Source organism: Poecile atricapillus, chromosome Z, assembly GCF_030490865.1.
Source record: "Poecile atricapillus isolate bPoeAtr1 chromosome Z, bPoeAtr1.hap1, whole genome shotgun sequence".
Lineage (NCBI taxonomy): Eukaryota > Metazoa > Chordata > Aves > Passeriformes > Paridae > Poecile > Poecile atricapillus.
The window spans coordinates 38,861,428-38,880,509 of record NC_081289.1 but is presented as its reverse complement, the minus strand read 5'-3'; the positions used below and the strand labels follow the sequence as shown (position 1 = coordinate 38,880,509).

At 40.0% G+C, this 19,082-nt stretch overlaps 1 protein-coding gene across 9 annotated transcripts in view; it reads right to left on the bottom strand.

Annotated features, from left to right (window-relative positions):
* LOC131592973 (oxysterol-binding protein-related protein 8-like) overlaps positions 1-18,845 on the bottom strand; it is an 83,691-nt gene extending 64,846 nt beyond the window's left edge. For 6 of the 9 annotated variants that reach the window (XM_058865012.1, XM_058865008.1, XM_058865011.1 and 3 more), the window contains exons 1-2: positions 18,701-18,845; positions 14,669-14,752 (exon numbers count right to left, since the gene is read on the bottom strand). The gene's annotated coding sequence lies outside the window, so the exon portion shown is untranslated. Of the gene's footprint in view, positions 1-7,883; positions 7,903-14,668; positions 14,753-18,700 lie in introns of those variants that run through there. The other 3 variants (XM_058865002.1, XM_058865005.1, XM_058865004.1) reach the window with 2 other exon arrangements.
* Positions 18,846-19,082: the final 237 nt, after the last annotated feature.

Genomic DNA, 19,082 nt, shown 5'->3' with positions numbered 1-19,082 from the left:
TTTTTAGATGTCAGTGCTGTTCTACATGATCACAACTCAGGATCTTTTGTAGGTTTTATGGCAGGGCTGGTTTTTTATTTGTTTTCATTTGTTTATGGTTTGTGAGGTTTCTAGGGATCCTAGGGAGGAAAGTTGGGGTTTTTGGGGAGGTTTTTCATTGTTGTTCTGTGGAGTTTTTTTAAATACAGGAGACAAATATTGCAAATAGACTTCATACAGGCTTAACAAGTACTAGTGCTTTTAGCACCAAACATCCAAGTTTGTCTTCTGAAGCTACTGAATAACTGTTGATCAACTTTGATTTGGAACTGCTACAACAATCTTACATAGCTTTTAGTTTAATAGGATGGTAATACTTAAACAATATTGCCTGATCCACAGGAACTGTACAGTGTTATTGCATTGCAGACTTGGCAAGTGACCTAACACTAAACTTCTTGTTTACCTACCCATTTCTATTTAACAAATTACAAGCTCCTCTATGGCACTTCTTTGGGCAGTGAGAAGCACCTGGCCCACCACAACAAACAGCTACAGATGAATTACAAGCAACATCAAGTGACAATTTACCTGCAATTCACAGCCCTCAGAAATCAGTATCACTGCCTAATTTAAGCCAGACCAGTGCTCACACTATTTGGAACAAACAAGCAGCTTATATAATTATTTTTTTTTTTACAGAGAAGTCAAGCCTTTCACAGATCAAAGCCAGCCCTCAAGAACAGAAATTAAACATAGTTGCTCCCAAAGCTATCACATTTCTGAAGAACAGAATGCTTTTTGCTCCCAGTACTGCAACGAGTCACCAAGACTTTTCATAGCATGAACCAGATATTATGAAGGTACTTCTAATGTTCTGCTGCAGGGACCAATGTAGAAGTTACTATTTTTTCTCCTTCAATCAACAGAGAATGTGATCCTGTGGTTGGGATAAAGGGTTTCTGTTCCCTGACAACCAGGGAGTGGTGGTAAGCATGGACAGGAAAATAAAGTCTTGACACCTCCTTACAAGTTATTTGAAATACTTCAGAGAAGAAAAAGAGAGAAAAAAAATCACATCCTACGAAAAGCATTATTCTGTTTGAGGTTAAACAAATATTTAATGGACAAGGAACTTCCTCCTGCTCTTCTACACAGTCCACTCAAGTACTGGGAATTCTCTTTCCCATAAAATGGTTTAATGGGGCCATCAGATAGTTTGAGCACCTGATTTAAAGTGAATACAATCCTCTCAGCTGTGCAATCCCACAGGACTGTGTGATAGCAACTTTTGTATCCTGCCTCCCCACCATCCTCCATCCAGCCCCCCAATAATCAGTTAGTTAAAGGAGGCAAGAGACATCACATAGCTCAGGAATGCAGAAGAGAGACACAAATCCTGGGAAGGAAGGAAGCAATACTTGTAGGTTCAAACAATTTCAATTGCTATTTTGGCAATAAATAAGGGAAAGAATAATTCCAAGATGGAATGTGTTTCTTTTTTAAAAGAAAAAAAACCTACTTCCTTCCCTTTCACAGCATTACAATATTCCAATATGTCCTCTGAACTGACAAGAATTATCAGTTAACAGCATTTTATAATTTACTTTCATATTTAAAATCACACACAATACCAAGATAACACAAGCTTAACTACCGAGATAATATTAGCATAAAGCAATTCAATACCCTGTATCTCTGCCAAAGCAGTTAACTACACCTCTATGTATAATGTTACACATTTTATTCCCTTGAAGGCAGCTTACACATGTATTTCCAAGTCTAATGCTAATTTCCATGCTTCACAAAGTAAATGGGGCCAGGCAGCAATAGCTCAGAAGCTGTAACTGAACAAAAATGTATGTCCCAACCTACCCATAGAGTAGGATTGTGTCCCTGGGGCACATTCCATCCCTGACACTCACTTTCACACACTGCACTAAGATGTCAGAAGGAAGAAAACTGCAGGTACCCATTCAGACTGCCTGCAGGAGCAGCTCTAAGAGTAACTGCCAGCACATGCTTCCAACCATGTGCAATGCCAATAGGGCCACTGGAGGAACCTTGCATCCTGCACCTCCAATTCATTACTGAGTACTGAAAAACAGCTGTCACAGACACAAACTAGTCAACTTCAGCAGGTATACTGTAGTGACAGTTGGAGTATTTAATTTTTTAGACCTATGATTTATCCAAGAAATCTTATAATGAACATGTAGGAGAGTACAAATTTATTGGCTTGGGGTTTTTTTTCCAAAACTGTAAAGCAAAAGCCGATATAACACTGATTTTAATGACAGCAACAAGAATGCAGAGCCTCTAATCTCAAAACCAGTTTGGCATACAAATCTTTCCCATGAGAAAAGATTTCGTTCCTTTATTTTGCAGCCCTCAACAGAGTTCAGAGAAGGATGAGCTGTCTTTCTGATGATTACAACCTGAGAAAAAATACCATATGCCAGTAGTTCATAATACAGTGGCACGTTTTACACTCCCATGACACCTTCTAGAACAACTCCAGCTTTTTCATTTCCAAATTGTCTGCAACAGATATGGAATATGAAAATAGGGCTTGTAACTCCAGGAGTGCTATTAACTTCATAAAATCCAGATTAAAAGTGAGTAATAGCCAGATAGATATTTCAAAGCCATTTATTAGCACCAAACTGTAAAGTAACTGAGACACCCATCAAAGCCACCTAACCAAGATAAGCACACAAACTTTCCAGTTACAGCATGAAATAATAAGCAGCTTTCCCCCAAGAGAAAAGCACTATGCCAACACGTCACATACAATGAGAATTGACCGTTCCCAAACACTGATAAGTATAATTAACCTTCTAACTCTGTCTTTGGCCTTGCACATTAAACCTGAATTCATCTTGAAAACCAATTAAAATGCTAAGCAGTCTGTCTTCTTTGGAACTGGAGAATAGCATTCAATAAAAAAAAAAAGCATAGCACAATTGTCTCCTTAGACACCTGCAAGGATCTGTTAGCACTTTTAATAAAAATTGTGATTCATAAATAAATCACATTTTAACAAGAACTGAAAAATTCTTCAATTCTACATGAAGATCCTGAAACATTTAAGGTTTATGAAGGCAAAATTAAAGGTTTAACAGAAAAAAATAGCCACAGAGAAGAAAGATAAAGATGACCTAGGTGGGCTACAAAGTTTGATTTTGCCTTTTCATGCTATATTTAACAACAGATATTACTTGTATGGTACAGTTCCCAGTCAAAGAACTTAACTTCTCTTGCTCTCTCATTCGTTCTCCTTTTTGATTGACTACTGATGAGGAAATTACTTATAATTTATGTCACCCAACCTGCTTTTTTTGGCTGCCATTTTGAAATTAGCAAAACAACTAGATGGGCAGAAGGAGACAGAATTCTCATTTTGCTTTCTAACTTCTTCTTTCCTATATAATAGATAATTCCTCTTACAAAAAAAAAAATCATGCCTACTTGCTATGAAATTTAGATGTATGTGACAGATGACCACATTTCTTCTCATAACTTTACTTGTTCAACAGAAGGAAAAGGAGGTAAAGTGATTTCTGATTCTCTAGTGAACCTGAGCTGAGTACCATTTCAGAGTTACTACTCAGTTTTAACATCAAAATTTTTTTCCACTGTTGTATTTTAGTATAACTTCATTCACTATTCGAGTTCAGAGTGGCATTAATTACTTTTTCTTCCCCATTTTCAGAATTTATTTTTAAATCTACACACTATATCTGCTTAACAGTATTATACTGTTCCAGTATTCCAACAAGCTTAAATTAGCTCTTCATCTTGAAAACAGGTCCTTTATGAAGTGGCTCAAAGTCAGAATCATCTTCGTGTCACATTTCATGCCTTTTAAGTTCCAAGGAGCTCTCTCGATGCTGTTCAGCTACCCCTGACAGTGCTGTAGATGGCAGTGTTTCACAGAGCTCACCTCCCTGCCCTAACCTGGGGCTAAGGACTGCAATACAGGGAATACACCGTAAGGCTGCTTCAAGAATCTTCAGTTCAGGCATTTCCGTAACATATCATACAGGGTAAGCGTGTATACGAAATGCTTTAATTTGAAAAGCAACCTTCTCAGATGACTAAAGAAATGTATCATAACACCAAACAAAAATGTTAAGTTACTGCAGGTGAGATCATCCTTATAACGGAGATCCACAATAAACTGTTCCCAGATATGGCATTTGAGCACACTCAGACACCTAGTTTCAGATTACCGAAAGAAAAATCAAGTTTTCCACAATAACCTCATATTTCTGACTAGAAAGTGCTGTTCTAGTGCAGGTATACATCTGGATTTCCTGGGCTTTCACTTTACTTGAAACTGAGGCACTTCCAGAAAATAATTTCCTGCACAGAAAACATCTCAGTTTCATGCTAAAATACAGTTCTAGTCTGTCAGCAACACAATTTCCATGCAGAACCCCCCAAAAGTAGTCACTTTTGCCGGGAAGCTGACTGTTCACATCATGGCATGCATGCACAAGTTTCACAGGAATGAACTACCACTCACTCCTGGCAAACTTAAGTAACATGAATCCAAGTGTATATATTGCTTTGACTTCCAATTCCCTCTCTTCCTAAAATTTTAGCAGGAGCTGACAAAAGCAAAGTATGCTATAACTCACTGCTACAACTCTTACGTGTTCTGCTGCACATGCCAGAGGACTGAGGAGCAAACTCTGCAAATCCCATGCCACCATCATGGTGGGTTCACTTTATTTCATAGTGGGTAGAAAAATGACTCAGTCACTAGCAAGTCAGTAGCTTTAGGAACCACCTCAACAGCAATTTCAGTGCTCCCTCAGATAAAATCCATCTCCAAGCTGTCAGCCTCATTATGCATCTCAAGTGAAGTACCTAACACTAGCTGCCAGGACACCGAGCATGCAAACTTGTCCTGGTAATGCCCACAAATCAGAATTCATAGGAGTTTAGCACTTCTATTCCTTATGAGGAAGGACAGGCTGCTGAAGATCAAAATTATTGTCTTTGCTACTCAGCAAAACATTTGCAGGGTACTAGAAAATGCATGTGACACCAGAAACAGTGATGCAGGAAGAGCAGAAGCCAAGACAATAATATGTCATCCTCATTAACTCAGAAAACAAAGTCCAAGGCTGTGATGGAGAGTAGACTGATACCACTGCATTCCACCAGAGTATCAGCAGTAGGGCTCCTACAAGTGCTGGTCAGAGCAAATAAATTTGTGCAGATAATCTCCCTGGACTCAGTACTGGGAGGAGTGGAGTGTTACTAATTTTGTTTTATAGCTTATGCTTGCAGCAATTTGTTTGAGGAGGGAGGAGACGTTGACATAAGCACCTGAACTGCAGCTTCCCCCACACTGTTACAATAGCATGATCTTTGCAAGGTAAGCATCAAAATCAGCCAAGCATGGGATTCAAGTATAGACATTTAAAATTTCACAACTGCAAAATATTCATACATCATGCAAGCTTCCATCAGTGAACACGCGCATTTTTATCCAGAGTAAGTGAAGCAAAGCACAAGAACACAGAATGCTGCTAGATTTCTGAACTGTAAAGATAGGCAGGACAGCAGCAAAGAAGAAAAAACAAATATGCTAATATACGCTTAAATGAAAGGAGAAAGGTGCATGAGGCTAAAGATAAAACTTTCATTGACACAGAATAAAGCTGGGTTGGAGAAAAGATGTTTAGAAGTGTCAGACAATTATAACCACAACAGTAAATTACACAGGGCCATCATCTAAAAGATGACTACAGCAAGACAAATAAGGAGATAAATGTATTTTTTTTAAAACACAGAACAAATTTCAAGCAAACATGACCCTGCAACAGGATAGCAACTAAGGCTGCCAGAGCTCAAGTGGGATTTTGTTCAATACTGATGGCAACAGCAGCATTGTGTCACAAGAAGAGGACAGATGCTAAGCGGAGTTGGAAAATTTCACCTATTATACCTGTGAGTGGTAATAAAAAAGCCTCATTTCAACTCTTGGGACCCTTGACACTGGAGAAGGGAGTGAGGATTCAGTGAGAGCTTTCAGACTGAAAGGACTGACAACATATGCACACCTTCCTTCACTCAGGTCCTTTTCTAAGACTTCATATGAAACTTGTTTAGCAATTACTTTTCGCTCCTCCACAATTTTCCCTGCTGCAGAACACACTGTGCAGATTGCAGGTGGTCAGCTATAGCAAGTTACAAGTCATTAAAACACCATCTGCTCCCTGACAAAAAACAGCAAATAAAAAGATCACCAAAAAACCCCCCACATCCCTTTCTTCCTTTCCTCCATCCAAAAGTTTACAGAGGTGCAAAATCAAACATTATCTCTATGAAGACACTAAACTACATTCAGGAAATTATTCTGAGCCAAGAGCTTGCTTTTACAACATTTCCCTCAAGACCTTAAATCCAAATGAATCACAACAGATGCTACTCATTTGGCAAGAAAGACAACCCAAGCTTCTTAAAATCTGCATTTGTAAGACAGAAGTATCTGCTAAGCAAGCAGTTTATGTTTTAATCACAAGAAACTAAGTCAAAAAACCCTAACCAAACCACACCACAAAAAAAATAGAAAACACGAAACTGTTTAAATGAAATTTTTAGCTAACACTGGAAACTCATGATTTTTTTTTTAAGCCCACAGAAATGTCTACAAAATGCCAAACTGAATCACAATCCAAATTTACATGTGATACTGCAGATATTTTTCAGCCATCACTTTTGAACACCATATAGTGAAATCGACATCAGGCCGAGCTCTCTCACTCTAATTTCCCTTTCTTCTTCCTGGGCTGCCAGCACAAATGCTTTTTTACATAGCAAATTCACCAAAGGTCAACTGCCACATACAGAGTTAAAAGGAAAAACAAATTAAAACTCATTATCTTTATTTCTTAAGAACAATACACAATGAAGTTACCCTTAATACTGTTTTCTTAAAATGCAACAAACCTTAGCTTCCTGAAGTTTAAAATTAAAGCCAAAACCCAAAAGAGCCAGCAACTAGAGAAGCTTGAGCCTCCTGTTGCTACACAGCAATAGCAAGTATCTACATTGTTACAGAAAAATCACTGGTTTCTTCTTCCCAAAGCAGACTAAGCCATCTAATTTTTCTGCTGGATCTTCATCAGCCTGATGCATAACATACTGTTGCATGATGAAGACAGGAAGATATGGTTTTTAACTGTTCTCAGCATGAGAAATGTCATGCTGGTAAGCATTTCAGATACATAATGAATTCTTGTACCTGTAATAAGAGGAAGGAGTCCACAAATTATTATCCAGAATAATTAAGGAAGAGTGTTCAGAAATAAATCCATGTAAGGGAACAAAGAAGGAAAATGCAGGAAGACAGGCAAAGCTACAGCTGCAATATATTTGTATGAGCATCCTACTGGTAAATATTTAACCTATACAGGATGTCAAGAAAAATAATCTCTTTTGTGAATGAAAGACTACAGGTGACACTTTGAAGCACTCACAGAATACAGCAACTGAAACAGTATAGCTAATGTTGACTTTTGCCTTATCATGTTCATGCCTCAATTCCATCTATACTGCTAATATGGCCATTAATAAGATGGAGATTATTTCAGTATAATTACATTAAGAGATAACACGAGTCCTGTTCATAAGTAGGTTATATTTACAAAAACAATCTAACAATCTCAGAGGAAAGTGACTTAAGATAAGCAAAAAACCCCATTTTTCTTCATTTCATAAAGAAGGATGAAATACAATTCGATAATTGATAAAACAAATAGTAAAAACGTGTATTGCAGTTATTTTCTAGTCAATTAGTAGCAAAAAAATAAATATTTATACTCAATAAATGGCACAACATGCAGCCATCGATTTTTTATGCTTGAAAAATAACCACCACCTACCAGATCTTTAATCTTCTTTTTGACATAAATCCAGCTCTGTTTAGGAAGAAGATAGAAATCAACAGTAAGATATACAAGGAAACCTTTTAAGTCTGCTGAAGACAGATACTGTTTATAAGCCAAAAACAAGGGGAAAAGACCAAAAGTTTGTTTTAATTCAACAGGGATGTGTCTCTGAACACCAAAATAGCACAACTTGTAACACGTGATCTGACAGTGACCAGAGCAGAGGTCTTCTAGAAATCAAAAATAAAGCAAAGCAAAACCACCAAAAACTAAGCCCTCTCAGACCACAGGCCTCATTTCCTTCCACCAGTTCTTAGCTTACTTAAGAAGAAAGTATGTTTCCCTGCTCCAAGCTGACAGCCAAACAGAGCTGATGACATTGAAAAAAAACTGATTATTAAACTTCAAAGAAAAATATTCTTGTTAGCGCATGGAGAGGAATATTGAGTGGTGTTCTTTGAAGCACTGACAGTAAGTGGGTATAGTTAATATTTAATTAAAGTAGCTGACATGGTACAGATCCATCTGTACACTCTGTCAAGTTTATTTTTTGCCAGTTTCTCCTTCACTTTATAGGGCAGCTCATTGCTCTCTGTTCTGCTTTCTACCTTGATTAGAATGTATAAGCTTTCTGCTCAGTGCTACTTTGCCTCAGCTGACTTTTTTTTTTTAGTCAAAGGAGAACTTTTCTCATGAAGGAAGAACATTTACTCTTGTTGATGATTTCAGAACTGTGCCTTAAAAATTCTGCTTGCGCCCAGTAATTTTGTGTGCTATTTAAATAGATGGAATTGTCATTTCTGTAGAGGAAATTCTTTCTGCTTGCCAATATCAGAGACCTCAAGTCTTTGCTTTCCTCTGATGACTTTCTAGTCCAGGTATTTTAATGTAGCTGTTTGCATTAAGGTTCAACCTGACCATTTTCAAGGCAGCACAGGTTTGTAGCAGTTAACTACAACCCTGCTTGCAAGCTAGAATCAAGGCACTGTTTTTAAAAACAGCAAGCAGTAGATCTTTATAGGTAGCTTAGTGTGGGGGCCTCAATTTGGTGTACAAAACAAGATCTGAAGGTTAGCTTATTGGCTTCTCTGCACAAAGAGTACTTTTTAATTACTGATAAGAAATTACAGAATTGTGATTTCAGCAGAGGAAATATGTACTGTAACATAAATCTTCCAGCCTCCAAGAGATCATAACAGACGGCACAGCAAGACAGTGTGAGAATTGTAACTTGTCACGTATTGCGCCAATCCATTTTTTTTTTTGTAAACACACTAATTGAAGCAGAGATACCTTCAAAGTCTGCAATTTCCATCACACAGATAAGCAAAGTTGCCTTACTTACCCATACTAACAACTTTTTTTCTACAGGGGTCTGCAAGTAAAATGTAAGACTGCAAGTCACAGCTACCTCGATTGCTGTGCTAGGCTGAAGACATAGCTGGGGGCCCTGCATTGAGAATTGCCAGCTCACAGTTTACAGGAGGTTATCTCCTTCTAATGTACTGCTAGAACACTCTTTCCTATGCAAATATATACATGCACACATGCAAATTACATTCTACAGGTTCAGCGAGTTCTTGCAGCAAAGCAGATGCTACATCGGCCCTGTATCCAGACAGAACACACCACTAAGTAACACTGGCAAAAATATCACTTCAGGAAAAGACAAAAATAAACCCTCCTCCAGCTAGTAGTCCTCCACAGTGTCTGATCTATCTGGAGAGAATATAAGGGTGTCATCTTGCCCTCTCCTAAAACTATGATCTCCTGAAAAACAGCTAAAGCCACAGTTAGTCAGATGGCGCCTACAGCTACAAGAAATCAGGCAGAAAATTCCCTTCATCAATGGTGATTTTTGTAGACCTAGGCAGAAGACAGATGGTAAGTATCCAGTGAAATTGGAACAGGTAATGTGGCTGGAACTGCAGATGAAGTAGACACAGGCCATGTCTCACAAGAAAAAGCAGCAATCCCAGATGTCCTTTCCTTAACAAAGCTAACAGAAGGAGGCCCTCACCATCCTGCTTATACAGAAAAAAAGGGACAGGACAGAAGCAAAAAAGCCACCTCAACAGCGGCAGAGCAGATGCTATTACGTTAGCAAAGAGATGCAAGTGGCTTCACTCACAAAAGATACTCCTCCATTAGTAATGTGCATATAACATCCACTTCAAGCATGCTAGACATCAGCTACAAACGCATGGCCAGATGTTCAATCACACTAAATTGAACCTATCTGCTACTTCAGGTAAGAACTGAACAGTATTCCTCAGTCCTCCTCCTTTCCCTCTCCAGAATATTACCACACCTTTCATGACATTGCCTGAATTGGAAAAGTATATTAGCAGGGACAAAAATCAGAAGCCAATAAATCATTGTAAGGTTCCCACATAAGAAATGGAAAGAGGAGAGCAGCAGATTTCTTATTCAGGGAATCACTCATGATCAGCCATCTAGAGAGCTGGAAAATATGCAAGTCTAAAACCCCTACTGATACGGAAATTTCTCCTTGTGTACCTTGTCCTTTGGCTCCCCAACAGAAAACCTAAATGACTTCTGTTGCAGAGACCTCCCTTTTTGCCTCCCAAAGTGGAAAGAGGGCATTAAGAACAATGCCCTCTAAGAGAAGAGAGCATGTCTGCATTATCTTCTGCTGCAGCATAATCAGTTACTCAACTGTACAGTCATACTAGCAATATTTAACATGTTTTCCAAAATTATATTGTCTGGCATACTATACCCAGAATAAATGTGTGGTGGTTGTGTAGTACATGTAACAAATCCACTGAGATGAGTCAAAGCCAAGTTTTCCCTCCATTTGGCCCAGGTTTACAGTGCAGACTATTAACCAAGTTCAGCTGGTGTACAATGTCTCCATGTGGCAATATTGTTCAGAAGGAGAACAAGCTATTAGAAACAGTGAATTGACACTAAGCTGATGCCAATTTGTGGCTCAACTCTACAGAACTTGTCCTTTGCAGTTTTCCCTCCCAATCACAGTAGCTGTTACTTGACATCTTCAAGTAATTTTTAAGGTTTTTTTTTTTTTTTAAACTCTGTATCTAGACAAACTTTGTTTCCTCTAGGCTTGGATTAAACACATTCCTAATTACTCAGACACTCCTTGCTAAAAAAAGCAATAGCTCCTTAGAACGCTGCTTAGTAGCAATGGAAGTGTCCCTTCCAAGCCTTGTCATTTTCATCTTGTTAATGTTTCAACTCAGAACCACTACTCTGTTTCTAGAACTGGTATACGAGAACACAGTTAACACTTCCCTTATGTACCAGCCTGATCTCTTTGGCTCCATTATTCCATATCTATGCATGGACTATGTATAAATAGAATCATCATGTTTCAAGTACTTAAAATATATATCCTTTTTTTTAAAGTTACTCAGTCTTTATTAAAAAAAATCCAGTAATCCTGAGTGTCCAATAGTCCCTCAAAAAGTACAGTACAGCAGCTTCCAAGATGTGGAAAAATGACAACACTAGCATTAGTCACATTAAAGTATTCAACTTCTACCAAAAAATTAAATTATTAAATTAAATTACATCCACCGACTTGGGGAAAAAGAGCACTTGGTTGACTTCACAGGTACTCTTCACCTGGAAATGACCAAGGCCTGAGACAAAGTAGTTCCAGGGGTTCACACTATCTCCACCCAGCACCACTCCTACAGTTTACATCCAATTTATCTCCCAGTTGTAACTCTATGGAGCCAGTGCTCAGTACAGCACACAAACGCAGTGTCATGTCCAGTAGCCATGGTGTAGATGGCAAGGAGTTGGCACAACTGACATGTTCCTACACAGGAAACACAAAGATTATCTGTGCCAGTCTACAAAGCAGGAGATGCACCAATGGTAAACTGCCTAAGAACAAATAAATGCCTCCATCAAGAAGATGAGCTGCACATGTGAGGTGGGGATGAGGGAGAAGAAAATGCTAAGTGGTTGGTTCACTCTTAAAAGTCAGGTCCAAGTAACATAGACTGCATTATATGCATAATACATCTGTTTAGGCCTAAACATTTTCCTTGCAGTATGTAATCAATTGCAGTACTCCAAATGGAGATCTAAACTGGCTCAGTTCCGTTCAGAGACACAAATAAATTTGTTCTTATGATTGCTTTCCACTGGAAAAAGTACTGAAAGAAATATCACAAGAGCTCTGATTACATCAAAAGCCTTATAACAGAACTCTTATTGGACAAAGGTAAAGGCATGCAAGGAAAGAGACTGGTAACCTACAGCCGTGTTAAATATTTGTTTTTGTATTTGTTATCTATTTAGAGTTTCAGACAAACTCTAGTATGTTGCAGTCCCTCCCAGACTTGTTCTCCAGTGAGGAACAATAGGAAACACTCTCCTGGTACAGTATGGTGCTGCTGTGAGTCCCATAGTTGAAAAATAATGAACTGCAGTTTATGCAGACCTGCTGCTTTAGCGCCTAAACAATATCCAAGCTATCCCTTCTGTGCTAAAGAACAACCTTTGACTAACACAGCATAAAGGTTCACAAGTTGCACCAAAACCTCCACTGCAAATAACCTGGCTGCTCTTGCCCTGGCAGCAGCAGCACCCCACCACACAAAGAACAAACCTCCTGTGCTGCTCCTCTCCACCTCCCATCCCCTTACACATCAGATGTCTCTCAGGCAGCCACCTCCAAGGTGAGACTGGAAGGAACAGCTTGCACTGGCAAATGGGATTTATTCAGAAAGCTTCGAATGGCTGCGAACAGTATTTTTCCCTAACTGTAGTCATACATTCTGCAATATTTTCCTGCCCTGCAGAAACAAACCACAATATGGCCTGCTTCAAAAAAAAAAAAAAGTGACCCATAAGCAGCTATTTACATTAGCATTAAATATGCAAGAATAAAGAAAAAATATGTCAATTAGTACTGAGAAGAGCTTATATACATCACCATGTATCCTCATACCAAGTGAGCTTTTCTACCACACTGCAACCAGACCAGGGAAAACTAATGTTTCAAGTTTCTCAACTCAGTGCCACTTAAAGAGTATCTATTCACAGATTTACAGCATTAACACACTAATTTTTAAAACCTGCAAAGATTGCAGGATCATAAAATATATTAACTAAAAAAATAGGTCAGTGCAATATTGAAGCAAATGTTGCTCATATTTTACCTAAAAAATATTCACTTTGCCCATAAAGGACACTTTTTACTACATATCTTAGAAGTAATTAGAAAAAAAAAAAAAACCACATGAAATTTCAAGCAAATGAACTTGCTATGTACTTGGCCAAGTGTTTAATGAATCTTAATATGTCACATTTCACCTTTAGAATAAAGCCAGGAATCTTATAATTCGTGAACTTGACACCAACTAAATCTATAATTTACTTTCACAAATCTTTTATCAACAATATGACTCCCTTTTGAAGTATCACTGGATAGTCTTAAGTGATAAATTTCTTGCCTTAACTCTCCAAATCATCTGTAAGAAATGCAACATATAAAGAATAATTTTTGTGGAAAAACAAGCCAATCACTGGGACATGGCCCTCTTAGGTAGTTAGAAAAAGACCAACTGTACATGAGACAAAGCGAGGTTTGGAATGATGCTTCTGCTACTTGAAGAGTCACAGAAACCATTTGTGGGTGTTATCCGTTACTTGTGAATGAAGTAGAATGAGAGGTGAAAAGTATCCTTTAATTTATTAAGCCTTGGGAATTCTTAGGACTAGATAAATAATACCCAAGCCACAGTCAAGTACCCAACTCAGTTTACTAGACCACTTGCTCACTATCAGCTTTAAACATGTGAATTCTTAAAAAAACCCACCTATTTTCTCAGGTGTAATTCCTTAAATAGCTGAAACTGTCAAGCAAAAAAAGTCTCCCTACAGCACACATGCTTCCCTAAGCTGAACAAGAGCACTCCACTAAAAAAAATTCTTTTCATATGCTTAAATGACCAGTATTATACCTGCACTTCCAAGTCCAAGCCTATTCAAAAGAAACTCACTAGTCTTTTGAAATAACCTTCAAAATACCACGGCTTCCATTTCCAGGCAAGAAAAAAATAACTCTGGAAGGAAACATGCTGCTTTTCCTTATCTCAACTTAATAGTCATATGAACAGCTTCTGCAGGACACAAACACTGGGTGACAGGATTAATGCACTGGAAAACAGCTGAACATACAGACAGCATATGAACTAGCTCAGGCTTAGATGCAATGAGAACACTTTCAAATGGATGAATGAATGGTTACATGAAAAAATAAAAATAAAAAAAAAGGAAGATCAGATACACATTCCCATATTTTGTCAAAGTCACCTTAACTTTAAGAACTTCTAGAGACAGATGCAGCACTTTTAGTGTATGAATGACAAGTGCTGTACCCTGTGCTGAGGGAACAAGCTGAGAAAAAACCTCACATCCACAATTAAGAGTGTGAAGAAAATGAGGTTTATTTATTCCTCTCCTAGCACCAGAAGTCCAAGCTATTTCCTCAAAGTGAAAATCTGACTTCCCAAATGCCTCCTACCATCTGTCAAACAGTTTTAGCTGTTCTCAAGAAGCTTCTTATGCTACTACACACATTACATCTGCAACAGATTTCCTTCTTGTAGAGTACAGATGGGATTAAACACTGTTTTATAACAAATATAGCAAAATACTGCTCCAGATTTCCACTGTGTACAATCTAGAACCAGTTACTCTGAATAAAACACTTTTAACATATCTGCTACTAATCACTGGCCTATTATGAGCACTGTTTCCCCAACTTCACTTACTGCATTTATAGAATTCAACACTCCACATAGGGCTTCCTTTTAAAATCCAATGTCAATCCTCACAATGTCAAGCTCCACCATGGTCTGAAATTATCAAAATGAGACAAATTACCAGAAGAAGCATGCAATTTGCTGTTCCCACAAGCTGGACAAGCATATGTTAAAGACAAAGCTACGCAGAATTGCTTCTACCGCATCTAAAATGATGGAGTTTCTTAGGCAGAGAAGCTACCTCCCTGATCAGAAGCTAATTTATAAAAATATCCCCAAACCAATGCAGATTCTTTAAGTCCAGGGTCTTAATCAGTCCACAAGGCAGCAATAATATATCTCCTTCTACTAGTTATCAACACCATGAAGTATTTTTCAAAGTCAATAACTCATTTTTTTCTAATTTCTGGTTACTAGATCTTCTAACACCTAGAAAACTTGTGCAAGTCACACTTATCTCAGTATTTGTTCACACATTCTCAAGAGAAGCAAGAGCCTTACAAAGCCCTTCACGTTGCTCTGTCTTTAAACTCAGAGCATGACTCTCCACTTTGTATTAGTGGGAAAGGTGTAGGCAGCAGAGGGAAGGAAGGCAACTATTTACCAGCTGAAGCTAAACAGAGGTTATCAACTTTACCCAAAAGACAACAGAACACCAAAAGAAATCACTCAAGCAAGATCCAGAGACAGTCCTCTAAAATGAATCAAAGGCTTTGGGAAAAACATTTTTTTTTTTTGTTGCTGTTGGGTTTTTTGTTGGGCTGAGGTTTTTTGAAACAAAAATGACCAAGACTATGCCTATCATTTCTTCTGTGTTAAACAAGATTTATTTCTGAACTATATTGCCATATAGAACTATATTACCATATTAGAATCACCTGTTCTAATAGAAGATAATTGTAACTGCTGTCTAACAAAACAGAAAAGATTAACTAATTCAACTTCATTATCACATCAGAATACTGAGAGGGGGGAAAAAAAAAAAGAATACAGTAAGGGCAGTTCACTCAGGAAATTATCTAAAGAATCATTTCACACTTAGAAGTAGTATTTTTAACTTCCTCATCAATTCACTAAAATAGCCTAGGCAACAAACCAAGCTGCTTCACTCTTACTGTGAAAACTGACTATACAAACACCTCCCTCAAAAAGCTTTCTGCTACTGCTCTTCTGCTTCCCAACTGTACATCTGCCATAGAAGCAAGATCTTCATTAACAGCACAATTTGTTACAAAACACAATTTACCTGACCAAGATGTTCACATTACAGTTTGGAGAATAGGATCATCAACTTTTGTGTTGTGTAACTTTAATTACATTGCACAGACTGGAGAAAAACCCACACTTGTAGGGACTAAGACTATGCTGTTTTCTACAGCTATCACTATTTCTTCACTGAAGGTCTTTTTCTGTTTTCCTTCACAATTCTCCATTTTGTTGAATAATAAAAGATATTCTTCTGTGTTTAATCATAAATTTGAGTAATGTAGCACTTGATGCATGCTCATTAAAGAGAAACTAACAGAACTAAAACCAACCACATTGCTTGGCCCATTGGGAAGTTTGTAGTATACAATACAACATTATGTAAATTCTCAACAAATTTATTTTCTGTTCTGAAACGGAAGACCAGGAGACTAAGAGATAAGTTATCTTACAGACAGCCTAAAGCAAGAGGAATTTCACAGCATAGGAAGGGAGAAGGGAGAAAAGGCCCTTAGAAAACTCTCCTGCATGCTTCAGGAAACAGAATTTGTGGGAAATGCAGTGGCGAAGCAGGTTGTAAAACAGTAATCAGTGAAGAGATGAAAGCCTAATAACTGACTCGACACAGTTCATTAAAACTTGGCTGAGTGTTCTATGCAAAGATTTGCTGGACAGAGAGGAGGCTGGAACACTTCTTCACAGAATACAAAGTTTGCATAGTTTCTTTGCTAGGTAGTTGCACAACCATTTATTTGAAAGTGTAACAGCAGACCAGACAAAAGAAAATGGGTAAGTGCTCCATTGCCTAAGACTCTTCTCAATCTCACTTCAACCGAATTTAAGATGAGGCAATCTAAAAATGAACAATCTTCAACAAACTTCCCTTCCACCAAAACTATTTTCCTTTCATTTCTGCATTTTATTTCTCTTTGGAGCAAAACCTGAGATAATATAGCATGCACTATTAAAAGAACAGGAGCACAGAAGTCTGACTTTCTGTCCCAGTTCAGCTCCCCATAAAAAGTGTATGAATCCAACCTTGTTTCCTGCAACATCAGAAAATCCCTCGTCTTGTAGAAGTTGACAAACATCCACAACCATTTATAGAACAGATTTTGAGGTACTCTGGGGGTTTACATGTGCAGCAGAGATACGAGCTGGATAGCCATTTACTAAAAAGCCTAAAAACTACTAAAAATTTTTAACTAATTTGAAAAAGCAGTGTGTTGAAAAGAAGCTCTTTCCCTGACCCATGATTAAAGCAGAAAAAGGATTACTTATTGCTAGGTCTAAGCTACATCAGCCTCGAAAAATTTGGTTTACTTACAACATGATTTATAGGGTCTTTTCCAAGCTAAACGATTCTGTGATTTTCACAACTCTATAATAAAATAAAACAAAAATAAAGAGGAGCCAAAGGGTCCACAGCTGACCACAATCACACATCTGCTTTTTTCCCCAACTAGTTTCAATTCTGAAGTAGACACATCAAATCAGCATCTGGAAAGGAGGGCTCTACGACCAGGTTTTGGAAAGCTGTATAACCACAAAACAAATTACTTCAAAGCTCAGGAGTTTTGACTAAAAACTAATTTGGCTAAAACCACAACTTACCTCCGAAGTTTGCAGGGAATTCTAAAACAGAATAGCACAGAAAATTTCACCAGTCCCTTCTACAGTTACTTGATAGCAAACAATGCAATCACATTCTTCTCTTATTTCCTGTATCATTTCAAACCAGAACTGTAACAACTCTAAACTCTCGTTTGCCAAACAATAGACCTGACAAAGACGAGAGGGAAGCACTGCTCTCTACACAGTTCTGGTGCTGCCCATCGTGTTCACTTCGGACTAACAACTCACTACTAACTCCTGTCTTTTCAAAACGGAGTTGATAATTAACAGGCATTAGCAAGGTCCCGACTGCATTAACACTTAACAGATCAAACAGATTTATATCTCCTATGATTAAGTGAAATTATTGAAGCTATGAAAGTTGCCAGATGACTGTTCTTAAAAGGTTTCCTGATCTCAGCCCCAAGAACTCTGCTTTGTTTGGACAGTGGCAGCACGAAACACGTTAGAAACATCTTCATTGACACTCCGAATTGACGGCTTTCCTCCTTTCAGGAGAAGAATTCCACAGCGCACTGCTATAACACACAATTTGTGAAGACTGTTATTTCAGGAAACCGTGTGAGCCTCATCTGAACGATCACCGAGCTCGGAGCCCAGGCTCTTTGGGACGCGTGCCATTTGCAAGGCCTGCTAACAGGGGTGCAGAAGCGCGGCAGGCAGCGCCACGGGACTGGGGGCAGTAACTCGGTTTCGCTGCCCAGGGCAGGGCTGCAGCGCAAGGTAATTTCCGAGTGCGAGGGCAAGGAGGTTACCGGCACTCACGGGCGCTACATTTTAACTGCGCTGAACGCCACCGCTCCAACGGCGCCGTGCGGGCCCGGGCTGCGCGCACGGCACCGGCCACAGCCGGCCCGCGCCTGCGGAGCCCCGGCCGCGGTGCCCGGCTCCGTGGGGCCGTGCGGGCGGCCCGACACCGCACCGAGCCGCCGCAGCCCGCGGCACCCAGCCCAGCCCAGCCCGCGGCACCCGGCCCGGGCGGCGCCGAGCCCTCCCGGCGCGCAGCAACACCCACCGGGCCCGGCGCTACCGGAGAGCCGGGGGCGGCGGATCGCAGCAAACCCCTCCCGCCCGGCAGCCGGGGGGAGGCGGCACGCAGGCACCGGAGGGGGCCCGGCCGGCACCGTGACACACGCCCCACACCTCCCGTCCGCAGCCGCGGTCGCGGCGGCGCCGCCCCGGAGCCGCCGCTGCCCTCACCTCTGCCTGCAGCGGGTCCGGCGGGAGGCGGCCGGGACCCCTCCGCTGCCGTCCCCTGCCGGCGCGGGCTGCGCTGGTCAGCTCCCGCCGCTCCGCTCCCGCTGCTGCCGCCGCTGCCCCGCCCGGTCGCCGCCTGATCCGCTCAGCCGCCGCGGCGGGAGGCGCGCGCGCAGGCGCGGGAGGGGGCGGGGCCCGGGAGCCGCCGGGGGAAATCGGCGCTGTTCATCGCCGCTGTTCGTCCTCCCAGTTCATTACCGCACTTCATCGCCGCTGTTCATCGCCGCTGTTCATTACCGCTGTTGGTCGCCGCTGTTCCCGGGTCGGGCACGGCCCTGCCGAGTGCCGGCACAAGTGCGGGCAGAGGGGGCACGGCGCCGCTGGT